This window comes from Leucoraja erinacea, chromosome 17 (genome assembly GCF_028641065.1).
Source record: "Leucoraja erinacea ecotype New England chromosome 17, Leri_hhj_1, whole genome shotgun sequence".
Lineage (NCBI taxonomy): Eukaryota > Metazoa > Chordata > Chondrichthyes > Rajiformes > Rajidae > Leucoraja > Leucoraja erinaceus.
This window is the reverse complement of record NC_073393.1, coordinates 7,620,763-7,645,850: the sequence shown is the minus strand read 5'-3', so window position 1 is coordinate 7,645,850 and position 25,088 is coordinate 7,620,763. Positions and strand designations below refer to the sequence as shown.

General features: G+C 45.0%; 1 long non-coding RNA gene across 1 annotated transcript in view; it reads left to right on the top strand.

Moving 5' to 3' along the window:
• LOC129705048 (uncharacterized) overlaps positions 1–21,063 on the top strand; it is a 203,194-nt gene extending 182,131 nt beyond the window's left edge. Inside the window, exon 8 of the long non-coding RNA XR_008724842.1 lies at positions 20,616–21,063. This is a non-coding gene — a long non-coding RNA (uncharacterized LOC129705048). The remainder of the gene's footprint in view (positions 1–20,615) is intronic.
• The last annotated feature ends 4,025 nt before the right edge of the window (positions 21,064–25,088 follow it).

Sequence of the window (25,088 nt, the reverse complement as noted above, 5' to 3'; positions counted from 1 at the left end):
CTTTCCAGGCACTTTTACCACTGCACCGTCTCAACAGAAGCCTCAAAATGGAAAATGACAGTTGCTGGAGAAGCCCCTGGTTTAATTACTCGTAGGTGCGATGAACCCTCAGACCCAGCCTGGCTCTGAGAGAAGCCTGCATCTTGCTGGCTGTGTGCTGCTATCCACCAACACTGTGCACCGTTTGCTCCTCTTAATGAAACCAGCGTTGTTAAGGCTGTTGGCAGCATCCTGCTGCTTGTAGTTCTGTGGATGCTTGTCGCAAACACATGCAGGGGCAAGAAATAGCTTTCTCTCTCTCTCTCCTCCCACCTTCCCTCCCTCTCTCCCCTCTCTCTCCTTCTTCTCTTCCTCCCTCCTTCCCTCTCTCCTTCAATCTTCCCTCCCCCCCTTATCCCTTACCCTCCCTCTCCCCCCTCTCTCTCTCTCTCTCTCTCTCTCTCCTCTCTCTCTCTTTCCCCCCCCCCCCCCCCCCTCTCCCTTCTCCCTTCTCCCTCCCTCTCCCTCCCTCTATCTCGGAAGCCAAGACACTCTCCTGCCGGGCTTTCCAGCCTTTTTCTCACCCTTTCCTAAAGCCTCCATTTTTTTTTGATTCGGTGAAAACATTGGGGGTAGATAATCAGATGCTTGTGTCTTGCAGAGAACAACGTCCTGTTTGTTAAATATAAATTACCATCGAGGCAGATAGCATTGCAGAAGGCAAAGGGTTTTGACACATTTTCAATGAGGCAGGCTGGGTGTCAATGATGGAGCCAAGTGCCTGTAAAGAAACTTGTCTGGGACCGTGATGTCCGGGCAGTTTTTGTGTGACAAGATACATAGTTTCTATTCAGCTAGACGGAGATTATTGGTTACCATAGTTTCACTAATGCTCAATTGGGCCTCATGGCTAAGCTGAACAGAATAGGTTAAAAGGTGCCGATGTTTGGCCAAAGAAACCACATGTTGAGAGTCAGGGACCAAACAAAACAAAGAGCACATCTCCGTGTTCTTTGATGTCTTCTCTCGGAGTTGTAGAATGAGAGGGGGGAAAAAAAGAATATCTTGCCCTCGGATAGGATTGCCCAATCGGACCCACGACAGCGCTTCAGTGTGTAGAAAATGGGGAAAACAATGCAATGGTTCAAACAAATAGGGCAATTTTTTTAAAAAGCGCATCTATTTTGAATTTATTTCTCATTTCTTTTGAAACAAATCTAATTTTCTCCCTCTAACACGCTACATCACAATTCCACCCATTTACATCCACTTCTCCTGTTTGTATCCATTTGCTTTTTGTTTTGCTGAATTAATTGCCTCTTACAAGAGCTAATAAACGAATCAGTTTAAGCCTCTACCATTAATCAGTTTAAAAAAGCAGGAGAAATTAGTATTTATGTCTTTAATACTTACTGGGGTTTCGGTATCAAATAAGTGACATGTTACCAGCCGTTGCCTTGGGTTTAGCTAGGGTTTAATATCTGATGGGGTCCCTGTATCACCTTATGGCAGAACGTACACCCTATGCCCTGAAACGTCATTTTATTTCCGTTCCTGTTGTAAAGTGGAGGGGTGCTTACAGCATCTAATGTTTTTTTTTACGTGGCTTTTGACATAAACCAACAACGGAGATGACTTGATTTGTTCAGTGCCGGGAGAAAATAGCCAAAGATATCACAGGTAAATATAGGAGCTGCTTAATACTTAGAGACCGTCCAACATTTTTAAGCCCAACAGACATGCATAATGCTGATGGACTTTGCATAAATTGCGATTTTTAATACACATGCACGGCATTGACACTCCTGATTATTTCTTCAAATGTTCAATTTCTGGTCAGTATTAAGGCCCCGTTATGGCGGAACCAAAATATGCTTTTCTTCTCCTTGTACCTTCTACGATTTCTTTTAATGCAATGACATACTTCACAACAGGGCTGCAATACAGCCTAAAATAAAAATATTACATTTGCTCAAGATATTTTGGAGGGTAAACATTCATTTGGGTCGGAGCCTTGGGTAATGAACAAAAACCACCAGTGCTAACATATATTAAATCATGCTCATTGTCTATTAGTTCATGTTTAATTTATATCCATCAAGCTCCCGGTCCTGGTTTTCATATAAGAATGTAATTTGTACTAACTGCGTTCACCAAGTAAACACTTTAAGTAAATTCAATCCCCTCAGAAAAGAAGAAGTCATCAAACAATAGCATTGGGATCACTGTCCTTGAGTTTGAGTCTTTAGTAATGCATCAATGGGTTTGCAATATGCAGAATTACCAGGCATATTAATGACCAGATGCAGTACCAACCCCATTCTCTTCACTGAAATCTTCTTATGCAAATACCCCATGAATCCAGTTCAAAGGGATGGTTTCAAAATGAGCTTCTACGAACATTCAGATGGGTCCTTTCAGTGCCTGGGAGAGTCCCTGTAAAGAAAGTGACACGAAAGAACTTTGGACACTTGTTTTTTTCCACTGAACATGATCCTGTTATTATAATCTTATACTAGTTTCTTGCTCAGTTTGGGTTTTGATTTTTAAGTATTTAACAGAGGGGGATAATCCTGGTCTTTGTACCACTATGTACTAAATTTGGCACTCAATGAGAAATTGTTGTGTTTGGTTGCATGTTTAAACCATCTTTTCCGTTAAGAAGGGTTATGGCACTGAATAGCCTTTTGGACTCGATAATTGGCTCCATTTTGCATAAGAATATATAACAGATTTTTTTCGCAAATTAATTAACTGGACTTTGAGGTTATAATTTGTAAAATACTTTTAATTATTATTTTCTGAACCATGGGTATAAAACACAGCAAATATTTTGGCATGATTTCAATTTGCATTTGCAATCGATAAAAGTGTTTGCAAATGTCGTAATTGTTAAATAGAGAGGGGAAAATAAACTCTTTAATTTGGTTCTGCCACCTAGCTGCATTATGGCATTAGATTTTTACTAAATGGTTTATTGAACTGGTTGATAAAATTGCGGATTTGAAATTCCAGTCGATGATGCAAAACTGATTCTTGCGATTTTGTGTTGATTGTCGAATAATGAATGTTGGTTCAAAATTAATATTAGGGAAAGCTAGCGGAAGGTTGGATTAATCTTTAGTTCATCTGGGGAAGGTAGGTTTGAAAATCATGCATAACAAGAGGAATAAATATACATTGGTTAAAAGATAATTAATGGGGTATTGTTGGTATGAATCTCTCTTAGCCTTGCTAATTTTAATATATAATTATGTGGATCTATATTTGCCTTAAATCTTTTAGCACTATTTTCCAATTGTGTGAAGAAGGAAATTAATCATCGATGATAATTAATATCTTTTGAGAGTTCTTATGTCAAGTAAATGATCTAATTTTGGAAGTGGCTTAAATGAAATTTATATTGTATTGTATATAATTGCTGTTTTAAATCTCCTCCATAAGCGAAAGTTAATGATTCTGTGGCCACTGGTGGCGGCATTTCACAAAGCATTTGAAGCCCATTTTTCACTCAATGGTGCATAGGCAAAAGCTACTGTAATCATGCGGAGATGGGCAGCGTTACTTGACAGCCCAAACAGATATGCAGCATTTGAACGCCGCTAAATTTTTTTTTTTTGAATTTTCATACGATTCGAAAGTTCAATCGCGCCATCAGTGTCCGAGAAACCATAAACCCACGGGCAGAGGTGAACGCTTGTGCATTGATAATGGAAGTGAATTCCTCATTCTATATTGAAGATGAGGGAAGAATGCATAATGGAAAAGTGCACAACAAAAGTTTGGACCACATAAGTATAATACTCATTTTCATTTGAATGGCAGAGATGTCACGTCTCAGAGCTAGCGATTCTACATGCTGCATAAGTGCACACAATAATACATTTATTAAAAAAAAGACAATTGGATTAAAGATATATCAAAATGCACACTGGCAGAAGTATTTTTTTTTTAAGGCTAGGTGAAAGCACGACTTAGCTTGTTTGCTAAAAGCTTGCCTTTTTTGTAAATGAGGCAAGTATAAAGCCAGAACAATTCATAGAACTCCAAATAAATGACTTAAGGAGTTCATGAAAATGTCGTTAATCTGTCTCATTTAATCCTTCTCGATTGATCCTAGTGTGTGTGTAGATTTTGAGAATTGATTCTCGGGCAAGAATGTTAGCCCACTGTGTTGTTTCTGGCTGATGGATATTACGCGCTGATCAAAGTTTGTCGCTGGAGCAATAGGAAACCTGATTTCAATGCCGTCCCGTCACCCCTTTCGCCCAAATTGGTCGATCTTGTTCAATTACGTTGTGGGGCCATAAAATTTAGTTCCGTTTAATTGTGCGATACAGCGTGGAAACAGGCCCTTCGGCCCACCGAATCCACGCTGATCCCCTTACTATCCCACACACAAGGACAATTTACAATTTTACCGATGCCAATTAACCTACAAACCTGTACGTCTTTGGAGTGTGGGAGGAAACCGGAGCACCTGAAGAAAACCCACGCAGGTCACAAACTCCCTACAGACAGCACCTGTAGTCAGGACTGACCCCGGGTCGCTGGCGCTGTAAGGCAGCAGCTCTACCGCTGTCCACCGTGCCTAACTTGGTCCCAAAATGTTTGTAAAGCCAAACAGCCTATTTACGTTTAAATTTAGAGTTTTATATTTTTGCATTGTATAAAAAAAGAACAAATGTAAAACCAATTATTCACGGCATGATTGAGCTAAACCGTGCAGGGAAATGCTGACTGCTCCATGCCAGATTGCTGGCACTTTCCATAAATGTCACTTCCGATTCTGAATCCGCATCCAAATGTAGGACTTCTATACTTGTTAGCCACTCTTGGGGGGTTTTGCCTGGTGCTTGTTGATAGAGTCCTACAAACACGGAAACAGGCCCTTCAGCCCAACTTGGCCATACTGACCAAGATGCCCCATCCAGGTGCGTCCATATTGCAAGTGTGGCCCATATTCCTCGAAACCTTTCCCAAGTGTGTACTCCGCGCAAGTATCTTTTAAATGCCGTTATCGTACCTGCCTCAATTGCCTCCTCTGGCAGCTCGTTCCATACACTCACCATGCTCTGAGTGAAGAAGTACAGAAGCCAATTAACCCACAAACCTGGAGGTGTTTGGGGATGTGGGGGGAAACTGGAGCACCCGGAGGAAACCCACTTAGTCACAGGGAGAACGTGCAAACTCCACACAGACAGCACCCGTAGTCAGGATCATACCCGGGTCTCTGACCTGTGAGGCAGCAGCTCTACCGCTGTGCCACTGCCCCGCCTTTACAAACTGTTATTGACAAACAATTGGTTCCGGCAACAGGAGACAAGCAGAGATCCAGTCATCTGGAACGTCACCAATTCCTTTTCTCCAGATCCACTGAGTTTCTCCAGCATTTACTGTCTATCCAATGTCATGGTATCTCCATTGGAAAGAATGACAGTGAGTCTGGGGATGGCAGGCGCAGAGTTTTACCTGATTCTCCTCCTTAGTTTAGTTTTAGTTTAGAAGTACAGCGCAGAAACACGCCCTTCGGCCCACCGGGTCTGCGCCGACCTGTGATGCCGCGCAGTAACACGCAGTAACTAACACACACACACACACACGCACACACACACAAAAATTTACAATCATACCAAGCCAGTTACCCTACAAGCCTCTGTGTCTTTGGAGTGTGGGAGGAAACCGGAGAACCTGGAGAACACACGTGCAGTCACAGGGAGAACGTACAAACTCCATACAGTCAGCAACTGTGGTCAGGTTCCAACCTGGGTCTCTGGCGCTGTAAAGCAGCAACTCCACTGCTGAGCCACTGTGCGTGCCACCCATTTGGCCCACTGGAAGGCCCAGCCTCATGACGCAATCCCTTCTGGTTCACAGAGCGCAGGTGGTATGAGCATGGATTTCCTGGTTGCTCAACCTCCCCTGATGATAGATGCTGGGGACTGGGAAGAAGACTTCATGGAAGCTGCCCCCAGGCAGATGGATGCGCACTGCGAAATGCTCCATCAATTGGCCGGGCCACCCCAAAGCCTACGTGGAACGAGAAAGTCCTCATCTAGGATGGACACAAAAAGCTGGAGTAATTCAGCAGGTCAGGCAGCATCTCTGGAGAAAAGGAATAGGTGAGGTCTCGGGACGAGACCCTTCTTCAGACTGAGAGTCGGGAGAGAGGTAAACAAGAGATTAGCAGGAGTGCTCACAGATGGGGTGCAGTGAGAGAGGATGTTGCTTCAAGATAGGTTCTTCGAAGTAGTCATAGCTTGAGGAGATTTCGCAGGGGAGCAGATGAGTTGTGTAGGAAGGCACACCGTATGCTGGTTAAAAACGAAGAGAGACACACACAAAAAAGCTGGAGTAACTCAGCGGGCCAGACAGCATCTCTGTCCTCATGCCGGCTTGGTTCTGGTTTGGCTTGAGTCTTGCCTTTCTGGTACGGAAGACGGGGCCAGCTCCATTTCAACAGCTGCCGACCCTTCCTTTTGCCGAGCATCTGGTGCCTTATGTTGCAGTGTAAGCAGAGGCCACCCACTGAGAACAGTGGGAGCTCAGTCTTCTGCCATCGGAGCTGTACACCAGTGTTCCAGGGGACTCTGAAAGGGTGTCAGATCTGCCCAGCAATCTGTCCTCTAATAGATTACAAGGACTGTTGAGGCATGGACCTGAGGGATCAGCGATGGAAAACAAATTGTCCAAACCTGGGATGAGAACATCCATGTCCCAGCAGTCCATGCCACTCCGCCAGTCCCTTTACTGTTGCTTGACTGATAGTCAGCCCAGATGGTGGAGCTTGGAGCCAGGTTTTATTCTTTATGCGCGTGGGCTCAGAGCTGCTCGAGTGAGTCCAGCAGCTCCACATTGCATCTTCCTTCACTGCAAGCTACTGGGTTCCTCCTATCCGTGCTGCATCCATAGAGGGCAAGAGGTAGGAGGGCCAGAGCAGGTAAAGACACGGAACAGTGGCATCAGGAGTGGAGCCGGCGTCGGTCGACGAGGAGGTCTGTGGTCGTTGGGGGGGGGTTAGCGCCCACTCCTGAGGATGGCCCAAGTGGGAGCCGGAAGACACGCTGCCCTGAACAATGGGGGACCCAGCGTGGCGGGACCGCTATGGAGGGGGGGGGGGGGGGAGGGGGGGGGGGATCAAGGGGGAAGCCGGCGGGGGGGGGCCAGGGGGGGGGGAGGGGAGAACAACAAAGGGGGACCCGGCATGGGGGGGGGGGGGGGGGGGGGGGGAGGGGAGAACAAAGGGGGACCCGGCATGGGGGGACTGCCGTGGGGGGAAAGGGGGGAGGAAGAACAAAGGAGAATCTGGCACGGGATGACTTTGTAACTTTTTCGGCGCCCTTTATGTGGCAACTCTTTGCATACCTTGGGTACGCAAAACAAATAATTTAATTGTGACTTGCATTCATTCATTCATTCATATGACAGGAAGAGTGAGATTTTTTTTTCCTGGTTTGGCTTAGGGTTGGTGGCATCAATGTGGATCGCAATATTCAATCTTATTTCGTAGTTTTGGTCAGGTGACACGGGGATAATTACAAACAAGGGGCAAGGTTCGCATTGCTCCTGCTCCCTCCCACGTCCCGAAGCAACACAGCAATTTTGAAAGACGCTCGGACAGGTACACGGATTGGAAAGGTGGAGAGGGATCTGGACCAAATGGAACCATCCTAGATGGGGGATCTTACTCGGAATGGGCAAGTTGGGCTGAAGGGCCTGTTTCAATGCTGTATAACTCTTTGACTCTGTGCTGATAAAGATGCACAGGAACCTAGTATTTGCTATCTTTAACATCTGTACACCTTTGGCCGCCAAATGGCTGATATTACAGATGTTCCCCGTCATAACCTGGAAAGTGCCCCTGGCACAAAAGGTACAGGCTGTGGTTGCCTTGGCAGTCTGCGTTCATGCTGTCCCATTACACGTTGTCTTAGGTCTTTGTGAATGGGTTGCTGCCCCTGTACATCTGACGGTGCCTCCAGCAATAGAAAACTCTGCCTCAGGATGTGAAGTCAAGCGGTACATTTTGGCCAGTGCAGGGCACCCCACCTCTCATTCTCACCGTCAACCTCTCCCACAATCTCCTTGTCCTTACTACACCATCGCCACTGGCACAATGCTGTATGCCAGCAGCATTTAGCAAACTATGATGAATACAAAACCAGTTTGGTTATCAATAGTTTGAATGAAAAGTTGCCCCCAATCTGTTACAAACATTAACCTAAATTTATAAAACCACACGTGTTTAGTTTAGTTTAGTTTAAAGATACAGTGTGGAAACAGGCCCCTTTGGTCCACCGAGTCCGTGCCGGCCAACGATACACACGCACGCACACACGCACGCACACACGCACGCACACACACACACGATCGAAGTCAGGTCCTGTAAGGCAGCAACTCTACTGCTGCGCAACCCTGCCGCCCATTGATGCTATGCCATCAATAATGCGTGCTAAAGTTGTTAACATTCTCAAAAACAAACATACAATCTTAAGAGATACAACATTGACACTGTCTGAAGAAGGGTTTTAGCCCGAAACGTTGCCTATTTCCTTCGCTCCATAGATGCTGCTGCACCCGCTGAGTTTCTCCAGCATTTTTGTCTACCTTCGATTTTCCAGCATCTGCAGTTCCTTCTGAAACAACATTGAAACAGCTCTCTCGCCCACCGAGTCCACGCTGACTACCATTCACCTGTTCACACAATGTTATCCCAATTTCACATCCACTCTCAACACACCAGGGGCAATATACAGAGGCCAATCAAACTACCAAACTGCACGTCTTCGAGACGTGGGAGGAAACCTGGTGCACCCAGAGGAAACCCGCGGGGACACAGGGAGAACGTGCAAACTCCACACTGGCAGGAGCCGAGGTCAAGATCGAACCCGGGGTCTCTGGCACCGTGAGGCAGCAACTCTACCAGCCTAGCCACTGTGCCATCTGTTAAGCTTGCAAGTGATTACGCTACCCGCTATTGACGATTAAATTAACGACACAGTGTACACTCCAATTCACAATGTGTGTTTCAACATTCTGTAGCAGTTCTTACCCAGGGCTCGGTACTCAGGGAGAACAGAGTGCTCAGTCACAGAAATTGTTACCTCTTGTCGCTCAATTATCGTTCAAATGCAATATAGTCACCGCAGCTTCAAGACCGAACTGGTTGCTGATACAGTGATGAATGGGCAAACTCTCTGAGGCTAGCAGTGTGAGAGAAGTGAAGTAACTTTGCCAAAGGTCCAATCGTGCTTCTTAACAGATTGGACAAGATCATTTTAAATGTTTGTGCTGATTCATCATAGAGTCATACAGCGTGGAAACAGGCCCTTCGGCCCAACTTGTCCACACCGGCCTATGTGCCCCATCTATACTATTCCTACCTGTCTGTGTTTGGCCCACATTCTATAGCTGTCCGATCTGTGTACCTGTCTAATTACCTGTCTAGACCTATTAAATCTTTTCCCCTTCACCCTAAGCCTGTGCCCTCTGGATCCTTGAGTTGTTGGCATTTAAAATCCATTTGTACAGGTACATGAATGAGAAAGGTTTGGAGGGATACGGGCCAAATGCAGACAGGCGTGTCTGGTGTAGATGGGGCATCTTGGTCGGCACGGGTAACTTGGGCCGAAGGGCCTGTTTCCCTGCTGTATGACGCTCTGACTTCTGAACTTGAAAAAAAAATATTGCTTCATTTGACTTCCAGAAAGGAGGGAAAGTGAATTATTTCATTAGAACAAAGTTGTCCTGGAAGTTTACTTTTAAATGCAAGTCATGAATGCAGTAATACTGTAATACGTCTTGTGTTTAAGAGGCTTTGAGATGAGTGCATGGATATGGAGGGGTATGGATCATTTGCAAGCAGATGAGATTAGTTCAGCTTGGCATCATGAGATGAGGAATTTCTTTAGTGAATCTGTGGAATTCATTGCCACAGACGGCTGTGGAGGCCAAGTCAATGGATATTTTTGAGACGAAGATTGACAGTTCGTGATTTGCAAGGAAGTCAGAGGTTGTGGGGAAAAGGCAGGAGAATGGGGTTGAGAGGGAAAGATAGATCTACCATGATTGAATGGCAGAGTAGACTTGATGGGCCGAATGACCTAATTCTGTTCCTTGAACATGAACTTATCATGTTTGGTGCAGAGATGGTGGGCCGAAGGGCCTGTTCCTGTGCTGTACTGTTCTATGTTGTATGTTCTATCTAAACCAGATAATCTTGTCCGATGCAAATAAAGGCCCGGAGGTTGCTTACGTTAACATTTGGCAAATGAAAGCTTGCTTTGAATGATTAAACTGCTTTATTTTGTAATGTATGAATGTATTGTGAGCAACAACCACAGATAAATTCACTTATTTGCAAACACTACGGTTTATCTTGACTTAATAACCGAAAATAAAGACCAGGCCACGTTTCCCCACATCAGCGAGTCGTCTTCCGTGACTTAAAAGTAACCGTCCTGCAATCTGGTTTTGCAGTGAAGTCGATAAATGTTGGCTTTGTGCAATTGTGAGCCACTGCAAGCCCTCTCCATCCCAAACACATACGCGGGGCAGAACTAAGTAGCCTAACTTGGCAATGACTCCCGCTGTGTTCAAATAAATAGAGTTGTCGTAGCAGCAATGATTGTGAGTGATCACTCGAATGCTAAGCTATCTTTCATTGTTTACACCACACTGATTCAGACATCCCTTTGGAATTCAAATTTACATTTTCCAGGCCTGCTTTCCTGTGACATTGATAACCAATGATAAATATATACTCAGCACAGTGTTCCAGTCAAGTGCGGGGATTTGTTTTTTTCTCTCTTTATACGTAGTGTGTACAAATTTCTGACTGCTTGAATTGGCATGGCGCAATTATAGTTAACGTTACGTTGTGGAATCTAACCTAACACACCTGTAAGGCCTCCATTTCTGCACCGAGCATATACTCAGCCCGCCTCGGCCAGCGTGATCTCCCGGTTGCCAAACACTTCAACTCCCCTTCCCATTCCCACACTGGCCTCTGTCCTGAGCCTCCTCCATTGTCAGAGTGAGGCCAAACGTAAATTGGAGGAACAGCATCTCATACTTTGCTTGGGCAGCTTTCAACCCAATGGTACAAAGCCCTCGCCTGCTCAACCTCTCCCTATAGATCAGTCCCTCGATTCCTAGCAACACAGAGCAATGATGAATCTTATCTGCACCCTTTCAAGATTGACAACATCTATCCTATAACATGGTGGCCAAAACAAGAGTCCATGACCAATTAATGGGTCTTACTCAGTGGCCTGCATTTTGAAAGGTCATGCAACCACAGTCCCATTTCTAAATGCCTAAATAATATAAGATTAATTTAACAAAATTAAAAGAATAAATTCATTTCCAACACTTTTTCTTAAGGCAGTTGATCAAAAGCAATCGCATTAATTACAGGGAGGAAATTAATTCAAATGAGGTAAGTATTATGCTTAATGTCGAGGAAGGAACTGCAGATGCTGGTTTTCACCAAAGACAGACACAGAATGCTGGAGTAACTCAGCGGGTCAGGCAACATCTCTGGAGAGAAGGAATGGGTGGCGTTTCAGCTCGAGACCCTTCTTCAGACTGTTCGACCGAGCAATATATTTAGCCTGACTTAACTTTTTAACAATGTAACTGACTTTCTTCAAAAGGATGGAGTCCTTAAGATGTCTGGCTTACATTCGAGGAACTAAATATGATCGAGAACATAAAAAACAGAAACAAGAGTAGGCCACCAAGCTCCTCGGGCCTGCCCCACTATTTAAGTTGATCGAGGCTTATGTATGTTGGTCTCAACCCCTTGTTTTGTACCAATTCCCCTTAACTCTCAATTCCTTAATTTTTCAAATATGTATCCACCTCGTCCTTGTATACGGTACATCTGATGATCTGGGCCTAAACTAAAATAGTTTTTTTTATTAGCGTTGGGTTTGCCAGCCTTTGAAATGTTACCTATGTTTTGGCAACTGATCATTTTGGCTACTTTATACATAGTCAGATGGTAAATGTCAACCATTGCTACTACACCGATCTCCCCAATGTTGTAGACGTATAGACTATGTTAGCAACTCGATTAATAACATGGAACTGTGCATCCTTCAAGTTTCAGTTTAGTTTAGTTTGGAGATATAGTGCGGACACAGGCCCTTCGGCTGGCCACGTCCGAGCCGACCAGTGACCACTATCCTAGACACACTCGGAACAATTTTACAATTATACCAAGCCAATTAACTTACAAACCTGCGTATTTTTGGAGTGTGGAAGGAAACCAGAGCACCCGAAGAAAACCCACACGGTCACAGGGAGAAAGTACAAACTTCGTGCAGATAGCACCCGTAGTCAGGATCGAAACCGGGGACTCTGGCGCTGTAAGGCAGCAACTCTACCGCTGCGCCACCGTGCCACACCAAAGTTGTTCCAGGTCGCTACATGATTCCTAATTGTGGTTAAAAATGGACTCGTTGTTTGGTGAAGGAACCTTTCCTGTTATAAAAGCCCTGTCTCATGGTACGAGTTCATTCCAAGGGCTCTCCCGAGTTTAAAAAAAAATCATACTCGTGGTACGCCCGGAGAATGAACGTAGCGGGTACGTCGGAGCTTGGGACGTCTCTTAGCGCTAACGATAGGTACTCGGGAACACTCGCTAATGGCAGGTAAGCACGGGGTGGATGATCAGCCATGATCATATTGAATGGCGGTGCAGGTTCAAAGGGCCGAATGGCCTACTCCTGCACCTATTTTCTATGTTTCTATGGAAGACTCGTGAAGATTTTTCAACATGATGAAAAATGTCCACGAGAGCCCCGAGCACCGACGAGTGGCCATTACCGTAAATCTCCTAGTTTGAATCAGGGCAAACTCGGGAGAACCCTTGCGGGAATGAACTCATACCGTGGGACAGGGCTTTAAGTGAGAAAGATCCAAGTTGGAAACAGCAGTAGAAACAAAGAACTGCAGGTGATGGTTTGTACCAAAGATAGTCATAATGTGCTGGAGCAACTCAGCGCATCAGGCAGCATCTCTGGAGAAAAAGGAGGGGTGACGTTTCAGTCTGAAGAAGGGTCCCGACCCAAAATGTCTCCCATCCTTTTCCTCCAGGATTGCTGCCTGACCCATTGATTGACTCCATCTTTGGAAAGAGCAGTTCTGTACATAAACCATCAGGAGGAAACTACTGCAGAAACATTTAGTAATACATAGCATGTTCATAGATCAGGCAAATCTTACATTTCTCAGTTGTTTATGAATGATTGTGCAATATATTATCAGATTCAGATAGAAAGTTGGTTTGATCTTCCTTGGGTTTTGGAGCATTGCTGTTTGTCATATGATAAGCATAAAATATTTGATGTGTGTATCTCCCATTTTAATTGAAACTATGATTCAAGCTACTTGTAATAAACAACAGTTTAAATCAGAGACAAAAGAGACTGCAAATGCTGGAATCTTGAGTAAACGGTTGACAAACTGAAGGAACTTGAAGATGGACACAAAATGCTGGAGTAACTCAGCAGGACAGGCGGCATCTCTGGAGAGAAGGAATGGGTGACGTTTTGGGTCGAGACCCTTCTTCAGACTGGGTGTCGACCCGAAGAAGGGTCTCGACCCGAAACATCACCCATTCCTCCTCTCCAGAGATGCTGCCTGTCCCACTGAGTTACTCCAGTATTTTGTGTCTATCTGTGGTTTAAACCAGCATCTGCCGTTCCTTCCTACTGAAGGAAAGCAGCAGGTTTTGCAGCATCTGTGAAGGTAATGAGTAGATAACGTTTCGGGTTGGGACCCATTTTCGAACCATGCAAACCTAAAAAAGGGTCCTGACCCGAAATGTCGTCCATCCATTCCCTCCACAGATGCTCCCTGACTCACTGAGTTCCTCCAACATTTTATGTTTGGCTAACGTAAATTACACTACAGTAAATTAATTAAAAACATAAATACAGGGTAAAACAACTGACAATTATGTTCAGATTTTGCCTCTTATTTGTGAGAAATTGCTATCTTGACACTTTTAGACTTTAAACTTCAGAGATACAGCATGGTAACAGGTACTTCAATCCACCTAGTCCGTGCCGACCAGCGATGCCCTGACACTAACACTATCCTACGCACTAGGGACAATTTACAATTTTACCAAAGCCAATTGACCTATACGTCTTTCTATGTATACATCTTTGGAGTGGGGGGGGGTAACACGAGCACCTGGAGAAAGCCCACGAGGTCCCAGGGAGAACGTACAAACTCCGCACAGACAGCACCCGCAGTCAGGATCGAACAGGGATCCCCGGCGCTGTAAGGCAGCAACTCCACCACTGCCCCAGCATGCCGCCTCCATCAACCAAAGAAGAGAAACTAATAACGTAACAGAATTAATTTCATAAACTCGTCACTTGCGGATTATAAAAAGCGGCACAATTTGGGGTGTATTTCAAGGCAGTAATGGATCTGTAAATACCAAAGATTTTTGATTTCATCCAAATCTGTCAATAGGTTATTGCCTCGTAATGTGAGCTGCTTCGTCATGGTTTCGAAAAGACAGATTGTATGTTCTAAAGTTGACACTGACAGCTTCTCAATAATATGTTTTTATACTCGTTGATCCACAAATTAGTTCTACATGTCATATTGAAAGGTATCCAATGATTAAGGTTGTTGCTCTGAAATTGGATATTTTGTTGTGGTGGTTGGCATTCTTAATCGTCATGGTGATGGATGCAAAGTGCCCTAATATTCAAACATGTATACATTTCTCTGTAAGTCTTACTCCTTTTTATTTGGTTCTGGGAGGTATGAAACTGGAGAGGGGGGATGGAGTAGAGAGACCTTACAAAAGTAATCCATGTGTTTTAATGTTTTTCTTTAGCTGCAGAAGCAGCCATACTTAACATCATTGAGCTGACAATGCCCCTCAGGTCCTTTTCTGATATTTATAATAGAGAAGCTAAGCCTCTCATATGGGAGATGAAATTTGCTACATATTGTTTAGATTGAATATTGGATTCCGTTACCTGTTCTCCAGGCATCTAGCCAAGTATACGGTGAGGTCTGCAGGGAGTTGTGAGGATTAGCTATGCTTTTTCTCCAGTCCAACGTCTTTGCTCAGAAGATCAAAGTCACAACCATAATCAGACAGTGTTGAGTGATGCAGGGAATATCTCTCTGAGCACATCGCATCCTGGAGAGTGAATTTGGAGTTCCTGACCAGAGCGATTTTGGTAAATCAACGGAAAAGGAAGATTGTTTAATGCAATTTATCCAACGCTGGGAATTTTATGCTCCTGCAGTGTGCATCATTTTTTTTGTTCCACAAAGAGGCAGAGATAGATAGATTATTGATTAGTACGGTTGTCAGGGGTTATGGGGAGAAGGCAGGAGAATTGGGGTTAGGAGGGTGAGATTGATCGGCCATGATTGAATGGCGGAGTAGACTTGATGGGCCGAATGACCTCATTCTGCTCCTATCACTGATGAACATGAAGATTATAGTCTTTAGTCTTAACTTTTCTTGTATTCTCTCCCTTTAAAGAGGTCTAAGTCTTGTATAGTTTGATTTAATTTAGAGATACAAGGAGTCCATGCCGACCATTGGTCACCCATATGCTAGTTCTATGTTGTCTCAGTTTTGTATCCGTTCCAGGCACCCACCACACTCTGTGTAAAATAACTTGCCCCGCACTTCTCCTTTAAGCTTTGCCACTCTCGCCTTAAATCTATTCCCTCTTACTCTTTGACATTCCGACGGGGGGGGGGGGGGGGGGGGGGGGGGGGAAGGTTCTGACTGTCTACCCTATCGATGTCTCTCATAATGTAACATCCTTCTTTCTGGTCTCCTCTTAGCCTCTGGTGCTCCAGTGTTCAGCCTCTCCTTATAGCTAATATCTTCTAATCCTGGTAGTAATCTGGTCAACCTTTCTGTACGATCTCCAAAGCCTCCACATCCTTTGTGTAATGGGACAACCAGAACTGAACACCATATTGCCTAACCAACATTGTATATGATTGCAACAAGAATTGTAGGGTGAACAGTTTATTTTATTATTGTCATTACTGAGGTAGAGTGAAAATCTAATTTGTTGCTCACTATCCAGTCATCGAACAGGCTCTACATGATTACAACCAAGTGTCCACAGTGTACAGAGAGAAGATGAAGGGTGTAATGTTTAGTGCAAGATAAAGACCAGTAAAGTCTGATTAAAGATAGTTTGAAGGCCTCCAACAAGGTAGATGGGGTCAGGACAGCTCTCCAGTTGGTGAGAGGACAGTTCAGTTGTCTGATAACAGGTGGGAAGAAACTGTCCCTGAATCTGGAGGTGCGCATTTTCACATTTCTGTACCTCTTGCCCGATGGGAGAGGGTAGAAGAGGGAGTGGGGCCGGACCTTGATGATGCTGGTGGTCTTGCTGAGGCAGCTTGAAGTGTAGATGGAGTCACTGGATGGGAGGTTGGCTTGCGTGATGTTCTGGGCTATGTCTATAAGTCTCTGCAACTTCTTGCATGGAGCTGTTCCCAAACCAAGCTGTGATGCATCCTGATAAAATACTTTCTACGGAACATTTGTAGAAGTTGATGAGAGTTGTTGGAGACTTACCAAACTTCCTCAGCCTTCTACGTAAGGAGAGTAGTTGGTGTGCTATCTTGGCCACTGGAATAATAAACCTTCACTACACTAATAGAAGATAGACAGAAAAAGCTGGAGTAACTCAGTGGGCCAGACAGCATCTCTGGAGAGAAGGAATGGGTGATGTGTTAGATCGAGGCCCTTCTTCAGGCCCATTCCTTCTCTCCAGAGATGCTCCAGCTTTTTATGTCTATCTTCGGTTTAAACCAGCATCTGCAGTTCCTTCCGACACACTTCACTACCATAATGCCTGACCTCCTCAGTCAGAATTCCTTTTTATCTGCCCTTTGTGTATGCTAAACTAGAAAATGAGTGATTCAATTAATCTTTAGTTTAGTGAACATTCCTGAAAAAACAAATTCAGGGGAAACCGACTCGCAAATCATTATTTTCTTTCATAACAAGAGGACATTTTCCCCCCCACATTTACAATTGTAATTTTGTTAGTTCTCCTTAAATATTGACACATGTTTTTGCAGCAATGCAAATTGAGCTGTAAATTTTCTCCCATCAAAGGTCACAAGCTGTTCTTATTGGAAGAGAATCGAGATGCTATTCCCTTGTGGCAATGGACGGAAATTCATAGCTGAGCTGATTATGGCCTCTTCTGAACATCTATGCAACTCTTATTATAGAGTCATGGAGTCATACAGCGTGGAAACAGGCCCTTCGGCCCAACTTGTCCACACTGACCAACACGTTCCATCTACACAAGTGAATATTGGAACAAATGTTTTTTGGGAGTGCTGTGGAGAGCATTATCATTTTACTTTTCATCATTAGACATTAATGGATATTACTGCAGAGAAAACAATTGATAAATATATTGCCTTGGTGCACCATGGTAATATAATTACATTTCTGAATATTTCACAAGGAAGAAATTTTTGATTATCAATTAATTTCCACAGAGATTGCCTGAATATTGTTTTTGTAACTTAGAGCCAGAGAGAGACATAGAGTCAGACAGTGTGGAAACAGGCCCTTTGACCCAACTGGCCCATGCCAACCAAGATGCCCCATCTACACTAGTCCCACTGGCCTGTGTTTGGCCCATATCCTTCCAAACCTTTCCGATCCATATACCTTCAAAACTCCAGAGCATACAAGCCCAGCCACTCCATTCTCTCAGCATATGACAGTCCCGCCATCCCGGGAATTAACCTTGTAAACCTACGCTGCACTCCCTCAATAGCAAGAATGTCCTTCCTCAAATTAGGGGACCAAAACTGCACACAATACTCCAGATGTCTCACTAAGATGATATAGACAATGTCATCTGTACACTTCATAACTGCCCATAAGTTCATATGTGATAGAAACAGAATTGGGCCATTCGGCCCATCAAGTCTACTCCCCCATTCAATCATGGCTCATCTATCTTTGCCTCTCAACCCCATTCTCCTGACTTCTCCCCATAACCCCTGAAACCCTTTACAAATCTAGAATCTATCTATCTCTGCTTTGAAAATATCCATGGACTGGAAATATCCAGCCTTCTGTGGCAATGAATTCCACAGATTCACCACCCTCTGACTAAGTAAATTCCACCTCATCTCCTTCCTAAAGGTATGTCCTTTTATTCTGAGGCTATGGCTTCTGGTCCTAGGCTCTCTCCACCTGTGGAAACATCCTCTCCACATCCACTCTATCCATTCCAGTGTAAGAACTGAATCTTAACAATGTTTTGTGATGTGTTCTGCACCTTGCGGATGCTCAGTGGTAACTCAGTGCCTGGTTTGTGGTCGATAACATTCATATTCAAACCTTTTGTAGATGCTGAAGCTGTCAAGATTGGGTTAGCATACGGTGAGCTTTTGACGGCACTGGGCCTGTACTCGCTGGAGTCTAGAAATACAAGGGGAAATCTCATTGAAACTTACCGAAGTGAAAGGCCTGGATAGAGTGGATGTGTGAGAGGATGTTTCCACCAGTGGGAGAGTCTACAAACAGAGGGCATAGTCTCAGAATAAAAGTTGGTACCATTAGAAAGGAGATGAGGAGGAATTTATTTAGTTCAGAGGGTGGTGAATCTGTGGAAATCATTGCCACAGATGGCTGTGGAGGCCTGGCCATTGGGTATTTTTAAGGTGGGAGATTGACAGATTCTTGAGTAGTATGGGTGTCAAGGATAACGGGGATAAGGCAGGAGAAAGTGGTTGAGAGGAAAGATAGGTCTTTCGTGATTGAATGGCGGATGGGCCGAATGGCCTACCGCTCAAAACAAACAAAAAATGCACACAAAAAAATGTTGATACAAAGAACGGGACGGCAGGGTGGCACAGCGGTAGAGTTGCTGCCTTACAGCATCAGAGGCCCGGGTTGGGTCCTGGCTAGTGATGGTGTCTGTGCATTCTCCCCATGACCTGCGTGGGTTTTCTCCAGTTTCCTCCCACGCTCCAATGACATATCTCGGTTAGTAGGCTAATTGGCTTCATATAATTGTAAATTGGCCCTAGCGTTTGCAGTATAGTGTTGGCGTGCAGGTATCGCTGGTCGGTGCGGGCTCGGTGGACTGAAGGACCTGTTTCCGCGCTGTATCTCTAAATGAAACAAAATGTTTAAAACCTGAATCTAAGGTTAGTTGTTTTGTTGTTGAGGGCCCCCCCCCCCCCACTTGACTATATTCACATGAGCTGTGTCACTGTAGGCGCTAATGCCATGTTTGGTGTCGAGCCAAAGAGCCAGATGTGGAGTACATCTGGATGCTCAGCTTAGTACACACTGGAGCTGCCCATGCACTCAGAGTGTGCCCAGCAGCAGGGCAAGAGGGCAGAAGCTCCAGCATCCAACTTCTAGCTTGTCTCTAATTCCGTACGGAAACACTGCCAACATCATAGCCCAATCCAGCCCACAATCCTCTCATCAGCATCCTGCTCTCTGCGAAAATTTTATTCATCGCATTTTGTAAACTAATATATCTGGACTGGACAACACTTCACAAAAGCAAGGAAGACACAAAATGCTGGAGTAACTCAGCCGGACAGGCAGCAACCATGGAGAGAAGGAATGGGTAACATTTAGGGTCGAGACCCTTCTGAGTTACTCCATCATTTGGTGCCTATCTTCACAAAATGCTTTATTGCGGCATGCTAAAGGAACGAGAAGGCCCCGGAAACAAATACTTTATTTTCCCTTCCTTTAGAATTAAATTTAGAATCTGAGGGGCAGCTTTTTCACACGAAGATGGGTGGGTGTATGGAACAAGCTGCCAGAGGGGGTAGGTGAGGCAATGTTTAAGATACAATTAGACAGGTACATGGTTGGGACAGGTTTAGAGAGATGGGCCAATCGCAGGCAAGTAGGACTAGTGTAGATGGGACATGTTGGTCAGTGTGGGCACGATGGGCCGAAGGGCCTGTTTCCACACTGTATGACTCTATGACTCTATTAATATTTTAGATAAATTAATAGACAATAGGTGCAGGAGTAGGCCATTCGGCCCTTTGAGCCAGCACCACCATTCAATGTGATCATGGCTGATCATCCCCAATCAGTACCCTGTTCCTGCCTTCTCCCCATATCCCCTGACTATGCTATTTTTAAGAGCCCTATCTAGCTCTCTCTTGAAAGCATCCAGAGAACCTGCCTTCACCGCCCTCTGAGGCGGAGAATTCCACAGACTCACCACTCTCTGTGAGAAAAGTTGTTTCCTCATCTCCGTTCTAAATGGCTTACTCCTTATTCTTAAACTGTGGCCCCTGGTTCTGGACTCCCCCAACATCGGGAACATGCCTCTTGCCTCTAGCGTGTCCAAACCCTTAACAATCTTATGTGTTTCAATGAAACATTTTCAATTGTTGCTCATTTGGTTTGTCCTTTCCTGAGCTTGAATATATTTGATGATCTCCATAAGTTAGCTGCTAACTTTGTCATATTCAGCACGGAGAGAGGGCTCTTTGACAACTCATCCACGCTGACCAAGATACTCCAGCTTTATGTGTCTCTCTTTTCTCGACAATGCATCTGAGCCAGTTCTGATCTTGTACACCGCAACCAAATCTCCTTACAGTGCCAACTTCTCCAGCCCTAACCTTGTCATTGAAAGCCCTCTGACCTGGGAACAAAAGAGACTGCAGATGCTGGAATCTGGAATAAGGACAGGGTGCCAACAGAACGGAATGGAATGAAGCAGCATCTCCCGAGTCCAAAGGTGGTAAGTCAACGTTTTGTGTCTAGACCCTGCATCAGAATTGGGACGGATCAGGAAAGATATTCAACGTGGAGTAGTAGTACATGCAGTAAGGCTGAACATAGAGACATAGAAAATAAGTGCAGGAGTAGGTCATTCGGCCCTTTGAGCCAGCACTGCCTCTCAATATGATCATGGCACTTGCAGAATCAAGAGATATGGGGAGGAAGCAGGAACGGGGCTGGTCATCCAGAATCAGTACCCCATTCCTTCTTTCTCCCCATATCCTTTGATTCTGCAAGTGATGGGTGGAATTTAATGGGGAGGAGATAATAGGTAGATGGAACCAAGTGGGGGAGGGGGGGTAGGGACAGCACAGGCTACTGGTAGATGATAAGGTGGAGTTAGGTGGAAAGGTCATAAGTGATTGTAGTAGAATTAGGCCATTTGGCCCATCAAGTCTACTCCGCCATTCAATCATAGCTGGTCTATCCCTCCCCTCCTAACTCCATTCTTCTGCCTTCTCCCCATTTACTCTGACACCTGAACTAATCAAGAATCTATCTATCTCTGCGTTAAAAATATCCACTGACTTGGCATCCACAACCTTCTGTGGCAAATAATTCCATAGTTTTACCACCCTCTGACTAAAGACATTCCTTCCTAAAGTATCATCCTTTAATTCTGAGGCTACGACCTCTCGTCCTAGACTCTCCCACTGGTGGAATCACCCTCCCCACATCCACTCTATCCAAGCCTTTCACTATTCTGTACGTTTCAACGAGGTCCCACCCTCATTCCTCTAAGCTCCAGCGAGTACAGGCCCAGTGCCGACAAACGTTCATTCCTGGGATCATTCTTGTAAACCTCCTCTGGAAGCCAGCACATCCTTGCCCATATATGCTTCCTCAGCGAGGGGTGAATGGATAGATTGAATCGGGTGGGGTAGGTGAGTGGGTGGACTTGAGGCTGGTTTGGTGAGATGTAGAGAAGGAATGGAGGGCAGATGGATGGACACAACCTGATGGGTGGAGAGGCTTGGAGGAGTGAACAAAGGAAGAGAAAAAGGACTCAAGGTGCTGGAGTAACTCAGCGGGTCAGACCGCATCTCCAGAGAACATGGGAAGGTGATTTGAGTCTGAAGGACGGGTTCCGACCCAAACACCATCTATCCTTGTTCTCCAGATATGTTGCCTGGTACCCCTTCTCCTCACCCTGCCCTCTCTCCCCCACATTCTCCCTTCCCCTGTGCCACAACTGGACTCACACATATTACCCCCCTCACCTTCCCCCTCACATATTCCTTCCTCTGGCTTCACAATTTGCAACTCCAATCCTGTCTCACACCTTCTGCTTTAATCTCTGGTCTTTGTTCCAACTATCTGCCTAACAAAAAACGACCCTCTCCTGTGTCCATCTATTACATGCCATGCATTGTCCTACCTCTCCTATCTCCTAGCTTTCCTCCCCCCCCCTCCTTTCCCCCCCTCCCCCCCCCCCTCCCCCACAATCAGTCTGAGGAAGGGTCTCGAACCGAAACCTTCCCTAACCATGCTCTCCAGAGATAGTGCCTGACCCGCTGATTTACTCTGGGCCTAACTCAATGAAACACCAGCGAAGGGAGGTTCCACTTGATAACCTCATATAACTACGCATCTACACGTCACATAGCATAAGTGTGTATGGGTTGTTTAGATACTGCTTTGGCATTGGGCTCGGTTGAATGCTTTTCCTGGTGTTTTAGCACAAGTACTTTGTGTTTTGACAGTAATAATTCAGCACTTTGTGTCCTTTTACGGTTTCACAGTAACTGCTTCTTGCAATAGTGAGTGAGCATGTAACCAGGAGAAAGGGTAGAATAAAGGAAGCACGGTGTCGCAGCGGTAGAGTTGCTGCCTTACAGCGCCAAAGACCCGATTTCAATCCTGACTACGGGTGCTGTCTGTACGGAGTTTGTACATTTTCCCCGTGACCTGCGTGGGTTTACTCCGAGATTTTCGGTTTCCTCCCACACTCCAAAGACGTACCGGTTTTTAGGTTAAATGTGTAAGAAGAAACTGCAGATGCAGTTGAAGAAAGGTCTGAAGAAGTGTATCGACCCGAAACGTCACCCATTCCTTCTCTCCAGAGATGCGGCCTGTCCCGCTGAGTTACTTCAGCATTTTGTGTCTATCTTAGGTTTGTAGGTTAATTGGTTTGGTATGAATGTAAATTGTCCCTAGTGCAGGATAGTGTCAATGTGCGGGGGTCGTTGTTCGGCACGGACACGGTGGGCCGAAGGGCCTCTTTCCACACAGTATCTCTTAGGCTAAACTAAACTAAATGTTTGAATATTTAGGACAGCCATCACTTCGGGCAAGACTGGGCAAGCTTCTGCTCTCTTGGAAATTGTTTTATTAAATAATAATTTGCACTTTTGTTACTTCTATTATTAATGGGAATCAGAATCAGCAGGAAAGGGTAAGTTAACTTCGTACTGAGATGTAGTCAGTTGAGTCTTATTGGCACGGTCATGTAAAGACCGAGAGGCTTGATGTGTTATGAAGTTCGTGGGAGGATACAGATTGAATGATTAGCATTGAAAGATTAGTCCTTCATTTGAAGGTGGGATGAATGAGCAGAGACAGTGTGGAGGCAACGCTAGGCCATATTAAACAGAAGCGAGGTCTTTGCTCATACCTCATGCAGAGGATATTTCGCTTGGGCAGCTTACAGCCCAGTGGTATGAATATTGATTTCCCTCACTTCAGGTAGCCCCGGCATTCCCTCTCTCTCTATCCCTCCCCCATCCTTCACACCAGCTTCTCGTTTCCACCCAACAAACAGCTAACAATGGCCTGTTTCCTTTATTATCATTACTTTTTTTGCATATCTTTCATTCATTGTTCGTTATCTCTCAACATCATCGACGATATCTCTCGTTTCCCTTGTCCCTAACCAGTCTGAAGAAGGGTCTCGACCCGAAACGTCACCCATTCCTTCTCTCCAGAGAAGCGGCCTGTCCTGCTGAGTTACTCCAGCTTTTTGTGTCTATCTTCGGTTTAAACCAGCATCTGCGGTTCCTTCCTACGCAGTTCTCTGCGTGATGGTCATCCTAATGTTCTCCTCCGTCTACATGCGCCTCAGGAGCAGCTCGAGGCTGTTTCCCCAGGCTAACTCGTATCCAGGTTCTTCTGAATGGAGAACCTTTGCCTCATCCTGCAGATTACCATAAGCAAAGGCCGGGCAAGCTGTAACTTGCTTCAATAGAGAGTAACATCAGACAAGGTATAAAACAGATGTCAGACCCAAGCCTGTCTTATTCCCATTTGACAGGCTCGCTTGAAACAGGGGCTCTTGTTCATTCACACCCACTGACCTCATTAGCAATTCAACTGGTTAACAGTTGCTGCTTTTCCATTAAAGTGTACAGCGCGACCTCGTTTAATTGTTCGCGAGCTTATTACTCTGAAATTACAGTGAGAAAACGCGCCTCTTGGCTTGTTTGTGTTGGTGTTTATCCACTAGACAAGCAGTAGCTCTAATCCTGTGTGTTGGCCCGGTTCCCGTATCCCTTTGGTTCTTTATCTTCCAACCATTTCTTTTCCCAGCATGGAGAGTCAAAAACTAGAGGGCATATGTTTAAAGCAGGAAGGGAAAGATTTAAAGGGGACCAGAGGGGGTGAGTGGTTTCCACACCGAGGGGTGGTGGGTGTATGGTACAAACTGCATGGGGAAGTGGTAGAGGTGGGTGCAATTATCTGTTTAAAGGACATTGAAGATGGTGGTCAAGAATTGTAGCAGGTTCTTGATCCGTTGGCCAGGAATGGTTGATAGAATTTAATTCAGAGAAATGTGAGATGTTGCATTTTGGGAAGTCTAACAAGGGCAGGGCCTACCTCGTGACTGGGAAGGCTTTTGGGAGTGTTGTAGAGCAGAGGGATCTAGAAGTGCAGGTACAAAGTTCCTTGATACTGGCTTCACAGGTAGATAGTGTGGTCAAAATGACTTTCGGCACATTGGCCTTCATCAGTCAGAGTATTGAGTACAGAAGTTGGGAGGTCATGTTACAGTTGTACACATGTTGTACACTTTGTGAGGCCGCATTTAGTGTATCGCGCTTCTTCTTCTTTGTGCATTTGAGTCAGCAGAAGTCCGCAGCAGGGTGATGCCATCCGGTTCAACATCATTTAGGTGCCTGCCATGGATAGGATCGGTTTATTGGGATAAGGACCAAACACTGGAAAATGGGATTAACTTGGTGACCAGATCTAATATATTTTACAGCTTGATGTGCTGGGAATCTTTGAAGGCAGCCGGTTTCAAACAATTGTATCCCATTTCCACATAAAATTAAAAAATCTCTACACATTA